The sequence below is a fragment of the Notothenia rossii genome, assembly GCF_949606895.1.
Source record: "Notothenia rossii genome assembly, chromosome: 10".
Lineage (NCBI taxonomy): Eukaryota > Metazoa > Chordata > Actinopteri > Perciformes > Nototheniidae > Notothenia > Notothenia rossii.
The window spans coordinates 28,523,855-28,541,861 of NC_136908.1; the positions used below are offsets into that span (position 1 = coordinate 28,523,855).

At 41.5% G+C, this 18,007-nt stretch overlaps 1 long non-coding RNA gene across 1 annotated transcript; it reads left to right on the plus strand.

Moving 5' to 3' along the window:
- Positions 1–6,011: 6,011 nt before the first annotated feature.
- On the plus strand, positions 6,012–8,832 carry LOC307023377. The gene is made up of 2 exons (XR_013803688.1): positions 6,012–6,523; positions 7,236–8,832. It is a non-coding gene; the product is annotated as an uncharacterized lncRNA (long non-coding RNA).
- Positions 8,833–18,007: the final 9,175 nt, after the last annotated feature.

An 18,007-nucleotide genomic window follows, 5' to 3' on the forward strand; every position in this document is an offset into this window, starting at 1 on the left:
ACAAAGTTAATATTTGCCTCACTATACTCAAACATACACCCCCACACAAGCTCACACATACACACACACAAACACACACGAAAGCTTGTTCCAATGTCCAACAATTAACATAAAGTTCCTATACCTCCCACACAGAGCATCAGTTTTGAATTAATTTCTAATTATTTGTCGTAATCTTTTCCTAAAGAAAGGACATTTAAAAGAAAATATTATTATTATCTAAAGCACTTTTTGATTGTAGACACACTTTAGATCCATGAATTTAGAAGACTAATCAGAGAATCCCTGGTTGTAAAACTCAAAGAATAGCTTAATCAGCCTGATTATAGTTACAGACTGTATTGCCAAAGCATAGGTACAAAATAATAAAACTCAGACTGCGCCGGATTGCTACACATCTCATCATTACCAAATTACTTCATTTTTGGATATTTACAATAAAACCTGTCCTGAACTTTGCTATCGTTTGCATAACAGCTGTCACAAAAAGCATATATATTTATAGACACTGAAATATCCAAACTCCAACCATTTATTTCATTCTGGCTTAAGAACTTTTTTTTACTAGACATTTTAAAACATTATAAATAAATGCACTGAATCTTCAAATCATGGATATCCAGTGTCTCAGTAATTGTTATCTGCACCTGCTATTTAAATACTGATAACAGAATCTGCATGTATCACAGATTCCCATTCCCTGAAAACACCTCTCACATGCAGACGTTCAGCCTTCATTTTCGAAAATCCAGAGGGAAAGTAAACTGAATTTCCCTATAAAATGTTTAACTTTCTAAACACTGGTGCTGCCTATTGGTAACCGCCGGTACTCAAACTTTATGAAGGGCAAAATATACTCATCATCATATACAATGGACTGACTAGTTATGTATATAGGACCAGTGTTTATTGAATTATTACATTTTAAAAAACATTTAATTTCTTTCTTTTCTTTTTTGTTACCCTCCAACCTTATATGCTCTCAGTAATCACACTATTTTCTGGTATTGTTATGATTACTTTCACTTGGAGGAATAGGTTCAAACATTCCCCTCTCTGAACATGATGATAGATTGCTTTGTATTTCTTGCCTTATTTAGAATTATAATGGAAGCTTTTGCAATCAGAAACCATGAGAATCACAGGAAATTGAAAATCAAGATGAGCTGAACACACTGAGTGAAGAACAAAAAGACAAAATAGGACAGAAAACATCAATGGGAGATCATAAGAATCATAACTTTTAACCTTGAATGTATCAGCAGCTTTTCTCCAGCAGAGGGCAGCGTTACCTTTGTTACAGTATAGATAAAAGGGAAAGTGGTCAGACACAAAACGTAGATGACTGTGATTGAGGAGTTCTTGACAGCTACAATACATCCTATACTTCTCAAAATTCAACAACAATAAATTGTACATACTTTCAAACATGTCTTACGTTACCCCTAATTAAGGATCCTACTACTGCAGCCTCTGCAACTGTTTGTACATCGAGTGGTGCGATTTTAATATAAATGTGTTTTATGTGTGATTCCTCAATAGGTGAGATATCTACACCCCCAGGTGTACTATACTTAAATAAACTGTGGTGTTCTCAGTCGTTTAGCCTGTGAGATTATTGATCCATTCAATCAATGAGACAAAAAAAGAGCTGGTGAGGTTATGATAGCATTGTTACATCATCAGTGATAACAGGGTTATACACACTGACTTAAATGTAGCACCCACACCTGAAATTCAAGTAAGATCAGTTATCAACTTACCAATAAATGTACTTTAAATTAATGAACATGTCTTCATGAAGGAGCAAGTTTAACATGCTTTGCCCAAGGGCGCTTTCACTGGATGCACTGAAGGACCTGGGAGTTCATTGACTTACTCTTTATTTCTATTCTGAACCTTCCAATTCATATCTGTAATTTAAGAAAAGCAATTAAAAACCATATTTTATTCCATTCTTGTGTGCTGTCATTGATAAGCCTCATTGACACTTCCCTAAATGTCTCATTTGAAAAGGCAACACTGCTTTGTTGTAAGTGAAGAGAAACGTTGAATTCAGAATTTGTGATTTGCAAAAGAGGTGTCGGAGAAAAATTCATTTATATAGTTTTTCTGTCGGATAACGCATTCACGTACTTTATGTTACCAGGATAAAAACCACTTATAGGAAAAGAAGATCATGGGAACGCGGAGAGAACCGACTGTCTCATATCCATAAGTGAAATAATTTGTGTTTGAGTCCTGTGGTTCTCATTTGCTCCAACAGGGTTTCCTTGGGTCCCTTTCACAAAGTTTTATGACAATTGTGCCAGCAGTTTTCTAAGACTAATCACATCTGACAGTGGGGTTATGTTTTGTTTTTGTTTTTTGTTGCTTCAGGGGCTTGGTTAGAGGCAGTAAGTGCCATGAGGCTTCACCCACACCCAATTATTCGGAGAAGGTGTGGAGAGCTACACACCTGAACCAGCTCAGATGGACGTTGTTGTACCAGAGGCCTGTACTACGAATCCAGTTCGACATACCCTGGATATGTTTGAGTTATCTGGCTTAAAGGTGGGGTAGGTAATTCACTTCAGAAACAATTTTTGTTAAAGGGTGAGATAATTGGATGGCCTACCTGCCTGTCAGCCTTCCATCTTGTGCACAAACTTATCTCGTGCCCTCATTGGTCATGTGCGCCTTCGTGTGTGTTGGAAGAGGGGCTCTGTAAGGAAGTCTGAAGGAAGGGGCAGATATTTTTCGGTTGTGTACTTTCCAATTCTAGCGCACTCAAGCTGGTTTCTCCATTCTTACCTATAACTAACCCTTAAAACAAACGCGCTCTCGCTAAGCGGTCCTACGAGTCGAAGCTGGTTATCAACTCGGTAACTCAAGCCAGGGTTTCTCTGTCCGGCTGAGTGCGCGTTCCCATGAAAGGGCCGGGGTTAGCAGCATTTGACCAATCACAAACATGGACAAGCGTACTGACAGCGCAGCGTCATACTTCCTGAATGAAAAGTATGTTAAATGTTGTACAATTATGTGCGCCCTTAATCATTGTGTCCTGCAGAGAGCAATGTTGTCTGCAGTGCGTCCAGGACGTGACGTCACTGACTATACCTTGTACGACATGTGGCCTCTACCTTATCCGTTCAGATGTTGTTTGGATCGAGAGCTGAGCGGCAGCGCAACCGCATCTCTCCTACCACGAAAAATAAATATGCCTAATGAAGGCTAAAGGAAGCTGTCTACTACTAAGTTCTATTAAATCTCCACCGCAACGCACTCCGCTTAACAAAGTAAACTATAATATTAGACAAATATGAAGACGTTAAACTTTAAACACCCATGACTTAAACACTTTATCTAGGATAAAAGCAAGGTGGATACAGCTAGTAAAAGAAAAAGTGTTTGAATGGGTTCATTAACAGGTTTATGATATCACTGCCCCGTCTAACCCCTAGATTCCACCGGGTCCGTCTGCGGCGCGTTACGGCTGCACCGCGGTTTTGGTCCGGCCTCCTCCTGCGTCATACACTACCGGGCGCGTTTCAGAAGCATTTCAGAAGCGGAGCGTCGACTGCCGGCTCGCAGTTTTTGTTGATTTGGGCATATTTCCTGGACAGGCTACTTTGTACAGACAAAGTTAATAATAATTGTAATATCCCAGTTATAAACGACATGAATCAAAGATGTGTTGCTGTATTTTAGTGGTAAAAAAATGCATTCATCATCATTATTATAGGGTGAGTTGCCCTAATGTGGGACACATAAGCTCAAATGGGTGTAGGTCTTCCGCAAACAAATGAGTCAATGAAACTATGGGTAAACACAAGCTGTGATGTCATGCGATCAAAATCACATGACTTCTCAAATGTCCAATCACAGATGATCATCATAATTATTCTATATATATAATTTACACAGTGCCTGTAAACATACTTGCCAACCTTTAGACCTCAGAAATCGGGAGCATTTCAAAATGCAAAATGGGGGGGGGGGGGGGTGCTAGTGGATCGCCGGAGCTATTAGATTAACATTAACATGCTTATTGTAGTTGTAAGTGCACTGACTTGCGGCCTGTAGCACCGTCCTTGATGGAGCATATGTGTGGGCTGGACCTGTATTTTACACGCAAGGAGTGAGCAGAGAGTAGAGTAGTTGTCGATTCTTGTTCTGTTTTCTGTGAATATCTGCCTCACCCTCTCAGACTTTGAGTTGCGCGCGCTACTAAAGAGACGTGTTACCATGGAAACCAAACAATGGTGTAGCTGTATTAAAGTCAGAGTGGAAACAGTCGTGTGTAAACGGATTTTGTCAAATTTCGGGAGAAATATGACCCCGGGAGGAAACCGGGAGAGGGCAATGAAATCGGGAGTCTCCCGCGAAAATCGGGAGGGTTGACAAGTATGCCTGTAAAGCGGAGGAGAACGATGGTATTTCTCCTCCTACTTGAAAGACTACGGAGGGATAGGGTCTGCAAAATTAGTTTGTGTGTGTGTATATATATATGCTAGGATTTATGCTCTGACCGTTCCACTTCCTGCCTGCCCGACCTTACGTTACGGCTGCGCCGCGTCAAAAATAGGATTCATCCTAATTTTAGAGGAGCCCTGCGCCGAGGCGCTTCTGAGCCGTAACGCGGAATTAAATATAGGCCTATGGAATAATTATGATGATGAATACATTTTTTTACCACTAAAATACAGCAACACATCTTTGATTAATGTCGTTTATAAATGGGATACAATTATTATTAACTTTGTCTGTACAAAGTAGCCTGTCCAGGAAATATGCCCAAATCAACAAAAACTGCGAGCCGGCAGGCAAGACGCTCCGCTTCTGAAATGCTTCTGAAACGCGCCCGGTAGGTAGGGTATGACGCCGGAGGAGGCCGGACCAAAACCGCGGCGCAGCCGTAAGGCGCAGTAGACGGACCCGGTGGAATCTAGGGGTAAGACCATAGGGTAAGACACGAGTGGATCTGACTTTAATTACATTAGACTCGAGTGTTTCGTCAACTTAATGTGTTGCTTACAACCTGATCTCACCAGAATGCGTGACTCCACCACGACTCCATAACACTGCATTGCGTGGTGGAGTCACGAACTTTGCTACATTTACGTGTCTGCAACACGCAAACAATCCCAATGTAAAGTGAATGAGGCTCCTTTGTCATGGTGCACACACGCATTTCTACAACGTCCAGCAGTGAGCTTTTATTAAAACGTTATTAAAATCTACTTTATAGCTTGTAGTAACTCACGGGAGGCTTCTTTTATTTTATTTGTATTCATAATAATTTGTATTTTTGTTCAGAATGTATTATGGCAACCCTGTCTCCTAAAAATGACGTTCCCACAGAACTAAACTGCATTCTCAATTACGTTTAGCAAGAAACGTATTTTCTGCCACGTTACGTTCGTTATGAACGTATCTCTACGTTTATTTTCTACTTATCTTCTAGAAACATATTTTCTCCCACGTTACGTTTCTTATGAAGGTATCTTAAATATGTTTATTTTTTACATATATTTTCCATTTATTGTCTTGCTTATAATAATGATAATAGTCATTTATAAATATTATTTTAGAGCACACATTTGAAATCAGTAGGCGAGGTTGTCATTTCGCCAGCTGTACTCTCATGAGCGAGGCAGAAAATAATAGTTTTAACATGCCAAAAAGCATGCTGTGTTGTTTATTGCACCTCAAACATTAAAACAAATCCAGAGTTACGTGTTTCTGTTCCTCTAAGAAGAAAGGACAGTAACAGAAGATCTCTGTGGGTTCAGGCTTGATCGCCGTTCAAATGACAGCGTTGGTTTCCCCAAAAGTGAGCGGGGCTGTAAAGTGACGTAGATTTGACTCTCATCTATAGAGAACCGCAGTGACGCGTCGTAAAACCCGGAAGTAAGTTAGCATTTTTAGCACTTCCGGTTCCTTCCTCAAAAAGCAATGCATCTTTTCCATAGGGTTTTGGAAAATAGCTCGAAATAAGGTCTGTGGTTGACACAAATTTAAGAGATAAATCACGTTTTGTTCTACAACATTAAATACATCAGTAGTGACCCCACTGGGGATTTTTGAAGAGTTTACATGTCTGAAAAACGATGGTTGTTACCGAGTGGCTGAATAGGACTACAGAAATTGTCGAGGCCGTTTTACGTCATTACGCCGAACACGTATACACTCCCGCTAAGTTTGTTTTCCCCTGTGTTCTGCTTAAAAGCAAGTACCTGCATATCTTTAGTATCTGTAGGCTATATCTATATCTGACCATTAGAATCTGCATTTTTGAAATTGTTGTTTTTAACACCGTAGTTTTACAAATTATAGAATAATTAATTACCTGTGTTTTCCAATTTTACTCGGCAGTTCGTTTCGTTAGCTAACGTTAGCTAAAGCTAGCGCTACTAGTTAGCTACGACATGGTTTGTTGCTTTGCTCCGGGTTGCAGCCACAGGTCTTCGCATGAAACGTGCTTGTTCTATCGTTTCCCGGCCGATGTTTTCCAAAGGGGAGTCTGGATTCGTGTCATGAGGTAAGCTGACGTTACATTTTTGTCCATGTCACGGTGAAATGTAAATGATGGGTAGTGACTGTATCGGCGTTTTAGAGATGGCGCTGCTGAAAAGACCGCAACATAAGTAAAGATAATGAATACATCCTATTAAAACCTGCGTGGCTTATATGATAAGTCTAATTAGTACAAGCAGCATAACGTTTCACCATGTAACTAAAGATTGTAGTCAGGGAAATCAGTTTGACATATTGAACGAATAACAAATCACCTCTGGCGGGCAGAGAACTCTCGGCTCCATAGCTTCTCTTGGACGTAAAATCACATGTACATTTCACATTTATATTCAATTTAATATTCCATCCCTCACATACTTTTGTATACAATAACTTATATTTTGTTTTTCTTGTTATGCTGCTGCAACACAAACATTTCCCAAATTGGGATCAATACAGTAATATCTTATCTTAATTAATTAAGAAATATAACTATTATAATTAGTGTAGCAGCTGACACCTATTTTCAATATGGATTAATCTACCATTTATTTCTTTAGTTCAATTTTCATCTATAAAAATGTCTAAATAGTGAAAATGTTCACGAGACCTATCAAAGTGCAAGGTTATATCTTTAGATGTTTTGTTTTAGCCTATGTACTGTATGTCTTAATGCTCTTACAGTATATGTGACGGTGTGACTTCCATGAAACTAATATTTTATATCTTCCCAACAGACGAGCTGACAGAAAACCTAACACTCTAACAACCACAACATTGCAAAGGCGAGTAAATGTAAATTAAAAACAATTCACAATTATTTTATTTCTTCTTCTTTCTTGCAGTGAGGTGAAGCTGACCTTGCACTTGGTGCCAGTAAGGATGTTCCTCACGCAGGCTGAATGTTTCTCCTTCCTTACTGACACAGAAGCCCTTGATTTGCAATGCTTCACAAATTGTCATTTCCCCGGCTCCGTAGGGACACTTTACCTCCAGCACAGCGGAAGACCCTACCAGACCATCTGGAGATGCCCCCACCATTCCTGATAGGGAGATCCACAAATCTGACTCATGGACCTGCATCTGGGTTGCAGTGGTGAATGCCCTGACGCCCTCACATTCATTCATAGTCCCCCACTGTACAGACAAAACACCATCAAGGGCCTGTTGTTGCCCTAGCACCCTGGCAATAAAGGAAGCAGTCACACGCTTTGACCTCAGGACAGCTCCAAAGTTGCTGGCAGTCAACCTTCCTTTCCTGAACAAATGCCAGTTTGGGTTGGTTCGCTGACCAGTGGTAGCCACCTGAATTGCCCTCTGTTGCTCTTCAGATAATGCCATGCTTGCCACAATTTCCTCAGGTCCCTGATACCCAACAGATTTGATAATTTCAGGAACAGTAAGTGTTTCCAAGCTGTAGTGTTCCTCTTCTGGCTCGGGGGAGAGAAGCCAAGAAATTCCTGAAAACCTGCCCCCGAGTCTGTCCCTCAGCCAGTCACGATCTTCGGAGGTGGGCTCTCTTGTCAGCGGGTTAAATTAGTTATTGGTTTCAACAGTCACATTAAAACAGTTACTAAATCAGCTTACTATCACCTAAAGAACATATTTAGGATTAAAAGACTAATGTCACAGCAGGATTTGGAAAAATATGTCCATGCTTTTATCTTCAGTAGACTGGACTACTGCAATGGTGTCTTCACAGGTCTCACTAAAAAATCTATTAGAAAGCTGCAGCTGATTCAGAACACCGCTGCTCGAGTCCTCACTAACACTAAGAAAGTGGATCACATCGCTCCAGTTCTGAAGTCTTTACACTGGCTTCCTGTGTGTCAAAGAATAGATTTCAAAATACTGCTGCTATAAAGCACTGAATGGTTTAGGCCCAAAATACATTTCTGACCTCCTGCTAAATGATGAACCATCCAGATCTCTCAGGTCTTCAGGGACTGGTCAGCTTTCTGTCCCCAGAGTCAGAACTAAACATGGTAAAGCAGCGTTCAGTTATTATGCTCCAAATATCTGGAACAAACTCCCAGAAACCTGCAGGTCCGCTGCAACTCTTACTACTTTTAAATCCAGGCTGAAGACTTTTCTTTTTGTCGCTGCTTTTAATTGAAATATTCATACCTTAGACTGCACTGTAACTTTTATCCATGTATTTTTTCTTTTAATGTTTATTTTATTAGCTTTTCTTTTTAATGACTGATTTTAAATGCCATTTTCTTAATGTCTTTCATTTTTTGTAAAGCACTTTGAATTGCCTTGTGTTGAAAAGTGCTATATAAATAAACGTGCCTTGCCTTGCCTAATAAAGATTTCATGTGACACATACAATTGATTTGTTGATGGGAATTAATGTGAATAAATTAACTCTAGGTTAACGGTACTCTTGCTATCACTACTCACCGACACTATAAACCTTGTCCCTCATGCTAGCCCTGACAACACCGGTAAGCACACCTTCATCTAGGCTGCACTGTTACGTGTCCTGACTTGTAGTGGTTCTCTCCTCTGTCTACACTGTTCTTGTCATCTTTGTAAAACGATATCAGACTGGTAATTGGCACAGCCATGACTTCAAGTTAAATTCAGTGTGGCTAAAATGAAAAGCTTTGTTAAAATATGCAAGCATGCGAAAGTCAAATTCAGCTTTATTGTCAAAAATTCTACATGTGTTATACATCCAGAAATATCGAAATATCGTTTCCCACAGTGTGACATGTATACATAAAACAAAACAAAAAGGGCCTAGATAAACTTGGTATACATTAAACAAAACGGGCCTAGATAACCGGGGTATACAGTTTAAAATGTTAATATATGTAATTTAAAGTGTTCAAAGTGCAGTTTCAGTGCAAGTCAGTTGAAACGATCTTAAGTTGGCGTGACGTTGAAATCGTGCGACCCTGCTGCTGTACTGGCTTGTAGTTAGTTTATAGCATAACGTTAGCATTTCGCTTTTGGCGACTAGATTTATGATTCAGAAATTATAAAAGTAGGGTTGACATGTGGAGATTATCCGGCTGAACAAAACGTGATCCCTCTCTTAAATGTGTGTCAACCACAGACCTTATTTCGAGCTATTTTCCAAAATCCTATGGAGAATTTGCATTGGTTTTTCAAGAAGGAACCGGAAGAAGTTTACTTCCGGGTTTTACGACGCGTCACTGCGGTTCTCTATTCAAAACCGTTCTATGTATTCTAACGTAAATTACATGCCAGTGTTTTAACTTTTTTTTTTTTTTAATTAAATTTTAAATCGTATCATGTCTGCCTTTTTTTGCCGTCTGTGAGGAAAATAAATGGGGCAGAGAGCCTCAAAATACTGAAATCTGTATTTTTTAAAATAATTTTTTTCTTCTAATTTGTTTTTCTTTTCGAAATAACACACTGTTATTTACTCAACAATAACACACAATTATCCTTGTTTTTATTTATTGGTTTGATTCTATAATCTTGGGCTTTTTAGCATGCTTTTTAGCCGTAAATAAAGTCGGAAACAGACGTAGGCCTATGAGGGACATTTCGAACGATACACACCACAAACCCACTGAACAGATTACGCAAGATCCTAAGCTTGAAGCTCGTTGATTGGATGTTTTAGCCGCAATGCACGTTGGGATATGATGTTAATGCAATATGATATCCGAAAACAATAAAAAAATATATATATATAAATTTTATTCCGAGTGTTCTTGCTTTTCTCTTTCAAAGTCATCACATAACGGCATTGTAATACATGGTTCGGCTGCTTTAAATATTACACATCTGCCGTAGTTCTTTATTTATAGAGCCCTGATGAGAAGACTTCTGGACAAACTTGAGAACTGCCGCCAAAACTGAATATGTGACGTGGATCATAAATATATCAACAATTAAACAACATCTTGCATTTCTTTTCACAAAATACGTGTCCTAGCAGTATCAATAGTAATTCAGCTGACTTCTATATTTGATCCAATTGGTAGATAGGTTATATTTACACCATAACGGTGCACAGCTGATAGAAAATTACTTGTAGTTTTTAAAGATATTACTGATTTTCTTTGAATATAAGAATGTAAATACTGAGTTGAGAGAATAGTCAGGGGATTTGGGTGATGGGAGACACATCTATGGAATCACAATTTCAATAGCTTACCATTAAATGACGGATATGCCTTTCTGTCTGTGATGTTTGACAAATCAGATATTAATGTGTAGAAGTAAAATATGAGACATAATATAGCAATATCCTGTAAAATTATGTAAAAACATGAATAAAACTACACATCTTCAGATGTTATACATAAATAAGTGTCCTACACTAATAATAAACAGTTATTATTAGTATGCTGTGTGTACCTTGTGTGCACCGCCTAGTGGTTAAAGCACGTTATTGAATTATTTTTGTTGAATAATGTTATTTTTGTTGAATAACATTATTTGATGAAAAACATATTAAGAGTATATACTTTCATAGGGGGAAAGTAGAAGGTCAATGATAGAAATATAGAATATAAAAAATCAAGAAGATACTATAAGTGATCTCTACAATAAAACAGTTTAGTGCTGGAAGAACAAAGATATTAATAGGAAGATGTGCAAAACAGACAAACGAATTAACCTTTATTCAAACATTAAATAATACTTTAGGTTAAGGTCTTCTTTCAAATAAGAAAAAAGCTTTGGGGGGTATCTATCTACAGATAAATATTAAGCCTGACAAAGTACTTAACGCCTAATATATTGCTTTCCTGCAATGTTAACTATGTAGAAGCCCTTATTTTAACTGATATTATACACATTAATTATACTCTTATGTATGTAGATAGTATAAGAAATGTGCAGAATTTGACAGTTTAATGGTGGAGGTATACACTCATATTGATAGATGTATTGTAATGCGCTGTTGAGGAACCTGTGCCCCAAGTTGTTCATTTATTGCATAACTACACCCCAGTTGTGTATATGATATGTCAATAAACCTTAGAAAATCTTGAAATCTTGAAAGGGATGTGCAAAATAGCAATTATATACAGTTTTTAATTAACTATTAGTAGAGAATAACGAGTAATTAATATACTTTATAGAGATCTGCAGATAAATGTTTAGTCTTCTCAACCGCCAACTATCAAATATCTCTCCTGATTGTTGGCACTTGACAATCACCTTTCCCTGAAGTTTACTAATGTCTGCTTTAAGGGTTGTTTATATTTCACATCATTAATCAGAATCTGCAAAGTAACTAAAATAAATGTAGTGGAGTAAAAATACCAGGTTAACCTCTGAATTGTAGTGGAGTAGAATTACAAAGTAACAATGAGCTGTCATGTGGGTATATATTAATGCTGCCCATTATGGATACAAGCGATTTTCACCCATTTAGTAATTACATGTTTTACATTTGTACACACCAATGTGTTTCCTATCGCCTAAACCTCCAGGGCTGTACACAGTTTAATACTGTCAACTTCTAATTTTGGGAAAAAAGAAAACGTCTTTTAAAACTACAATTCCCAGTAGAGACGTGCCATAGAGAACATGTTGCGAAACACAATAGCCAGCGCCAGCATGTGTAGTTCTGGGGGGGCGTTCGAGTCCAGTTTTGAATAGTCTGCAGTGGTTTCGTTCCATTTCAAAGAGCTTGACGCTCGGCGTAACCTTGGCACACTGCCACTCCAACATCCAATCCCAGAGCTTGAAGATTAATCACAGGGTTTGTCCATGGGTTTGTCAACGGGACTGTAGTCCCAAACGATAGCTGGGGATTATGGGTAGTGGAGTGTCTTCGGCCATCCTAAACTGATTTTTTTCCCGGATATAATAACAACACAAGATCTGTCGTCACAGAGATCTTCTGTTACTGCCCTTTCTTCTTAGAGGAACAGAAACACGTAACTCTGGATTTGTTTTAATGTTTGAGGTTCAATAAACGACACAGCATGCTTGTTGGCATGTTAAAACTATTATTTTCTGTCTCGCTCATGAGAGTAACAGCTGGCGAAATTACAGCCTCGCCTACTGATTTAAAATGTGTGCTCTAAAATGATATTTATAAATGACTATTATCATTATTATAAGCAAGACAATAAATGGAAAAGACATGTAAAACATGAATGTATTTAAGATAGGTTCATAAGAAACGTAACGTGGGAGGAAATATGTTTCTAGAAGATAAGTAGAAAATAAACGTATTTGAGATACGTTCATAACGAATGTAACGTGGGAGAAAATACGTTTCTTGCTAAACGTAATTGAGAATGCAGTTTAGTTCTGTGGGAACGTCATTTTTAGGAGACAGGGTTGCCATAATACATTCTGAACAAAAATACAAATTATTATGAATACAAATAAAATAAAAGAAGCCTCCCGTGAGTTACTACAAGCTATAAAGTAGATTTTAAAAAGGTTTTATAGAATAAAAGCTCACTGCTGGACGTTGTAGAAATAGGTGTGTGCACCACGACAAAGGAGCCTCATTCACTTTACATTGGGGTTGTTTGCGTGGTGCAGACAGGTAAATGTAGCAAAGTTTGTGACTCCACCATGCAATGCGGTGTTAAGAGAAGCTTTCACACCGCAGTACTTTTCCCACAAAGGTTCATCAGAACTTAGTTCATGAGAACTCTTTAGTTCTCATGAACTAAGTACAGATCGCGTTCACTCCGGAATAAGTCCCTGAGGGAGGATTTGGCAAATGAAGCTGCTGTCGTCACTTTGTCTTCTTCTGCTTTGGGTTTACTGGCAGGCCGCAAACAACTTCACGGCGTATACTTCCGCCCAAAATCCCCGGCCGGAAGTCCCCGGAGTTAGAAACTGGCTTCTACTGAAGCTTTCCGAGTAAACGGCCAGAACGCCGACACCCCCTCATCTCCACCGCTACCATGTTTTATTTTGTGTTGAGATAAGTTAGTCTCTCTGCGTTTCTGCGCTGGGCTAATGCTAATGCTAATAATGATAATAAAATGGCGGCTTCACAAACGTTTTTGGGAGTCTGGTGAAACCATGTTGGTTGCTTCAAATAATACTTCTGCATACAGTATGTGACACTGTGAGTGTTGCACGGCCAGATACGGCTCAAGATGCTGACTCAGATAAGGAAATATATCGTCACCTTCTTAATGGCCTAAATCATATTTGAACGTTTTTCAAAAAACTGAACCAGAAATAGAATATATGATATATATTAATTATTTCACACAAAAAGGTTATGACAATATGACTATTGATGTACAAATAACACTGTCTGTCAATTGTGTAAAATAAGAGGATTAGATTACTTAGGCCAATTTACGAACATGTTGTTGTGACTTAGGCAATTTGAAACCTGACTTAGGCCTTATTACTTCTGGAGTAAGTGACTTAGTTAAAACTGTGTACTTCTCTTTCCCGCACTACTGTGACAGACCATGGGGCTGGGTCAGCCACTAACAGTTTAAAATACTAGAAGAACATACAGAGACTCAGAAAACAGAGGGCAGTTTGGCCACGTGATTGGCCCTTTAATTCAATATAGCAAACTCAAAAGCTACAACTTAAATCACTCTTAGCTAAATAAAACAAAAGGCAAGTAAATCAAACCCTGAGGAGGCATGTGCATCTCCTCACTACTCCCTCCAGGTCTTTGCTGTGTTTTTAATTGTAGCCAACCCTTTTCCATTTAAATCAGTTTCTCCCCTGAATCTTTCTCAGTCATCTTGGTGTGTGTGTGTGTGTGTGTGTGTGTGTCTGTGTCTGTGTCTGTGTCTGTGTGTGTGTGTGTGTGTGTGTGTGTGTGTGTGTGTGTGTGTGTGTGTGTGTGTGTGTGTGTGTGTGTGTGCGTGCGTGCGTGCGTGCGTGCGTGCGTGCGTGCGTGCGTGCGTGCGTGCGTGCGTGCGTGCGTGCGTGCGTGCGTGCGTGCGTGCGTGCGTGCGTGCGTGTGTGTGTGTAATTATGTGGCAAATTGTCAAAAAACTGATGACACTCGACGGGCATGACATATTTCATGGACGGAAGGTCCTGAAACCTCCTCTCCTTGATTGGCAGAGCGTCAACTTCGGCAGTTGCAGCTGCCTGTTGATATTCCCGATGTAGTTGGGAGATGGTTGTGCCTGGGTGAAGGAACTATAGGTTACTTACGTAACCCCAGTTCTCAGAGTAACATGAAGTGAGATGTCTCACTATGGGATGTGCCTCAACGCGTATGCAAACAGAAGCATAAATGTCATTACGCCAATCTTGATTGGCTGGTGATCTTGACGTCTACGTCAGGGAATCCACCCACCCTTTAAGTAGCTTGCGCTACGTCGCAGCGTCATTCAAAATAAGCACCTTTTCTCGCTTCGCCTTAGCAAGAAGGGCCGTCTGGTGAGACGTCTCACTTCATGTTACTCTGAGAACTGGGGTTACGTAAGTAACCTATAGTTCTCATTCATAACACTCTGTTCGATGTCTCACTATGGGATATTGAAACTCCCGTATTGCTAGACATGCTTATCTCGAAAATCACCAAAACAACCAGAACTTAACAGGTAGAACCCTGTCTCAACACGGGGCCCAGCCCTGCGCGGGCCACACTTGGAGCAGAGACATCTATCTGTAAAAGCGGACAAAAGTGAGCGGTGAGGACCAGCTCGCTGCTGCACAAATGTCTTGGATGGAAACACCCTTGAACAAAGCCCAGGATGTAGCCAGTCTACGAGTAGAATGAGCACGCAGGCCCGTTGGTGCCTGCAAACCCCAACTCGTATAAGCCAGAGCAATCGCTTCCACAATCCAGTGGGAGAGCCGTTGCCTGTCAACGGGCTTGCCCTTATGAGGGTTAGGCCAGGATACAAAGAGTTGGTCATTGCATCGAAACTCTTTTGACCTGTCCATATAGGTGCGTAAAGCACGGACTGGGCACAGAAAATTCGGCCGCTGTTCCTCAGAGGACCACAGTGGCGGAGGAAATGCCTCAATGTCAATGGGGCTACATGAGCCAACCACCTTAGGTACAAAGGCAGGGTTGGGCTTCAGCAACACTCTTGTTTACCCCGGGGCAAACTGAGTGCATGAAGGATGTACAGAGAGCGCATGAATGTCACTGACTCGCTTGGCAGATGCCAGAGCCAGCAACAGCACTGTCTTCAGTGACAGGTGTTTCATGTCAGCTTCTTCCAGGGGTTCAAATGGAGGTCGAGTGAGCCCATCTAAAACCACTGCCAAGTCCCATAAGGGCACCAGTGACCTGGAAACAGGGAGGAGCCTGCGAGCCCCTTTCATAAAACGGCAGACCAAGGGATGGTGGCTAGCCGTCTTTCCCTCAAAGCCCACATGGCATGCAGCAATAGCAGCCAGGTACACTTTGATCGTAGAGAAAGCTCTGTGTTTATCAATCAGGTCCTGTAGAAATGATAGAATCACCCCGACAGGACATTGAAAAGTGATGTGTCCCTTTTGAAGGCACCACTCCTCAAACACCCTCCACTTACAGTCATAGAGGGACCTGGTGGAGGAAGCTCTTGCACTCTGAATAGTGTTTATCACCTTCTGAGGAAGTCCCACTGTATGCAGGTTATACCACTCACGGGCCAGGCCCATAGTGCCAAGCGCTCTGGGTGTGGGTGAAAAATCGTCCCCCCCGCCTGAGACAGTATGTCCCTGCGTAGCGGGAGCTGCCACGGCTGCTCGCACAGCAGCTGATATATCTCCGCCAGCCAGTACATTGCAGGCCAGTGTGGAGCTATTAGGATCAGTGTGTGGCGTTGTTCTCTCACTCTGGCCAGAGTTGGGGGTATCAGAGCCAGGGGTGGGAACGCGTACAGAAGGACCGGAGGCCAAACGTGCGCGAGCGCGTCCACGCGTTGCGTTTAAATCGCGCATTGAAAAGAACAGCTGACATTGAGCTTTTTATTTTGATGCGAACAGATCCACCGCGGCCCGGCCGTAACGCACCCACAGCTGACTCACAATTATTGGATGTAGAGTCCAGTCTGCATATAGTGGTGTACCTCTGGACAGCAGATCTGCCCCGAGGTTCATCACTCCTGGTACATGCGTCGCTCTCAGAGAGAGGAGACGTCCGCAGCTCCATAAGATCAATTTGCGTGCCAGCATGTGTAACTGGAGAGAACGCAAACCCCCTTGGCGGTTTATATACGATATTGTGGTCGTGTTGTCTGTCCTCATGAGGACATGATGTCTTCTGAGAAAAGGCAGAAAGTGTTTCAGGGTGAGGAACACCGCTAAAAGCTCCAGATAATTTATGTGTGACCGTTGGAGGTCTCTGCTCCAGAGACCCCTCACAGGTCGACCTTCGTATATACCCCCCCAGCCCGTCAGACATGCGTCTGTGGTGACCACCTTCCGCGATAGGACAGCACCCATAGGCACGCCCCGTACTAGAAAATTCGGGTGCAGCCAGTGGCGCAGTGCCATTATGCATTTCATAGTGACCGTCACTCTCCGTGCGCCATGACGCACGGGGTCCAGTCTGAGGGCAGCTACCCAGCGCTGAAACTCCCTCATGTGTAAGCGTCCCAGTCGTACCACCAGGATGGCTGACGCCATGAGCCCCAGTAACCGCAGACATGACCTGAAGAGAACATATTTGCGTGGCTGGAAATGAGCGAGGCAAGCCCTGAAGGCTGACAGGCGGGCTGTAAAGGGCACCGAATTCAGGCATAGGCCCAGGAAGAGTAAAGTCTGGGCTGGGGACAACATGCTCTTTTCTGTGTTTATTACGAAACCCAGGTCGAGCAGGTGTTTTACGAGGACATTTGTCTGCGTAATAGCCTCTTGCTCCGACTGTGCGAGAAGGAGCCAATCGTCCAGATAAGTTGCCAGGCGAATACCCTGTTGTCTTAACGGGGCTATCACGGCTTCCGCACACCGTACTAACACTCGTGGGCTGAGAGACAGACCGAAGGGAAGTACTCTGTACTCGTAACAGACACCCTGAAAGGCGAACCTCAGATATTTCCTGTGTGGATAATATACTGGGATGTGGAAATACGTGTCTTTCAGGTCGAGTGATGTGAACCAATCGTTTTGGCGCACGAGACGCAACAGAGATGTGTGAGTGAGCATTCTGAATCTGTATCTTTTGAGATATTTGTTCAGAGCTCTCATATCTAGTATAGGCCGTATTCCGTTCCCTCCCCATTTGGGAACGAGGAAATACTTGGAATAAAAGCCGCTCTGACTCTGTTCGGAGGGTATTATAGATATAGCCTTCTTTTCTAGTAGCGAGAGAATCTCTTGCTCCAGAATATGGGCCGACTCTCCCCGGGCTTGCGAATGCAGAATGACCGAAGAGTGAGGGGGGGTGACAGCGAATTGGAGTCTGTAACCCCGTGCTATTGTCTTGAAAACCCAAGCAGAATCTGTGAGCATCCCCCACTTTTCGCTTCTCAAAGCTTGTGGAGATATCACATCCCTGTCGTCTGCCCTCTGTGTCTTTATTTGTTGGGTTATGGGGCCCTCTAGTGTCTGAACACGGTGGTACCCCAGGTTGACAACCCCGGTCGACAATGCGCATGCGCGTGGCGGTGATGCCTTCACAGCC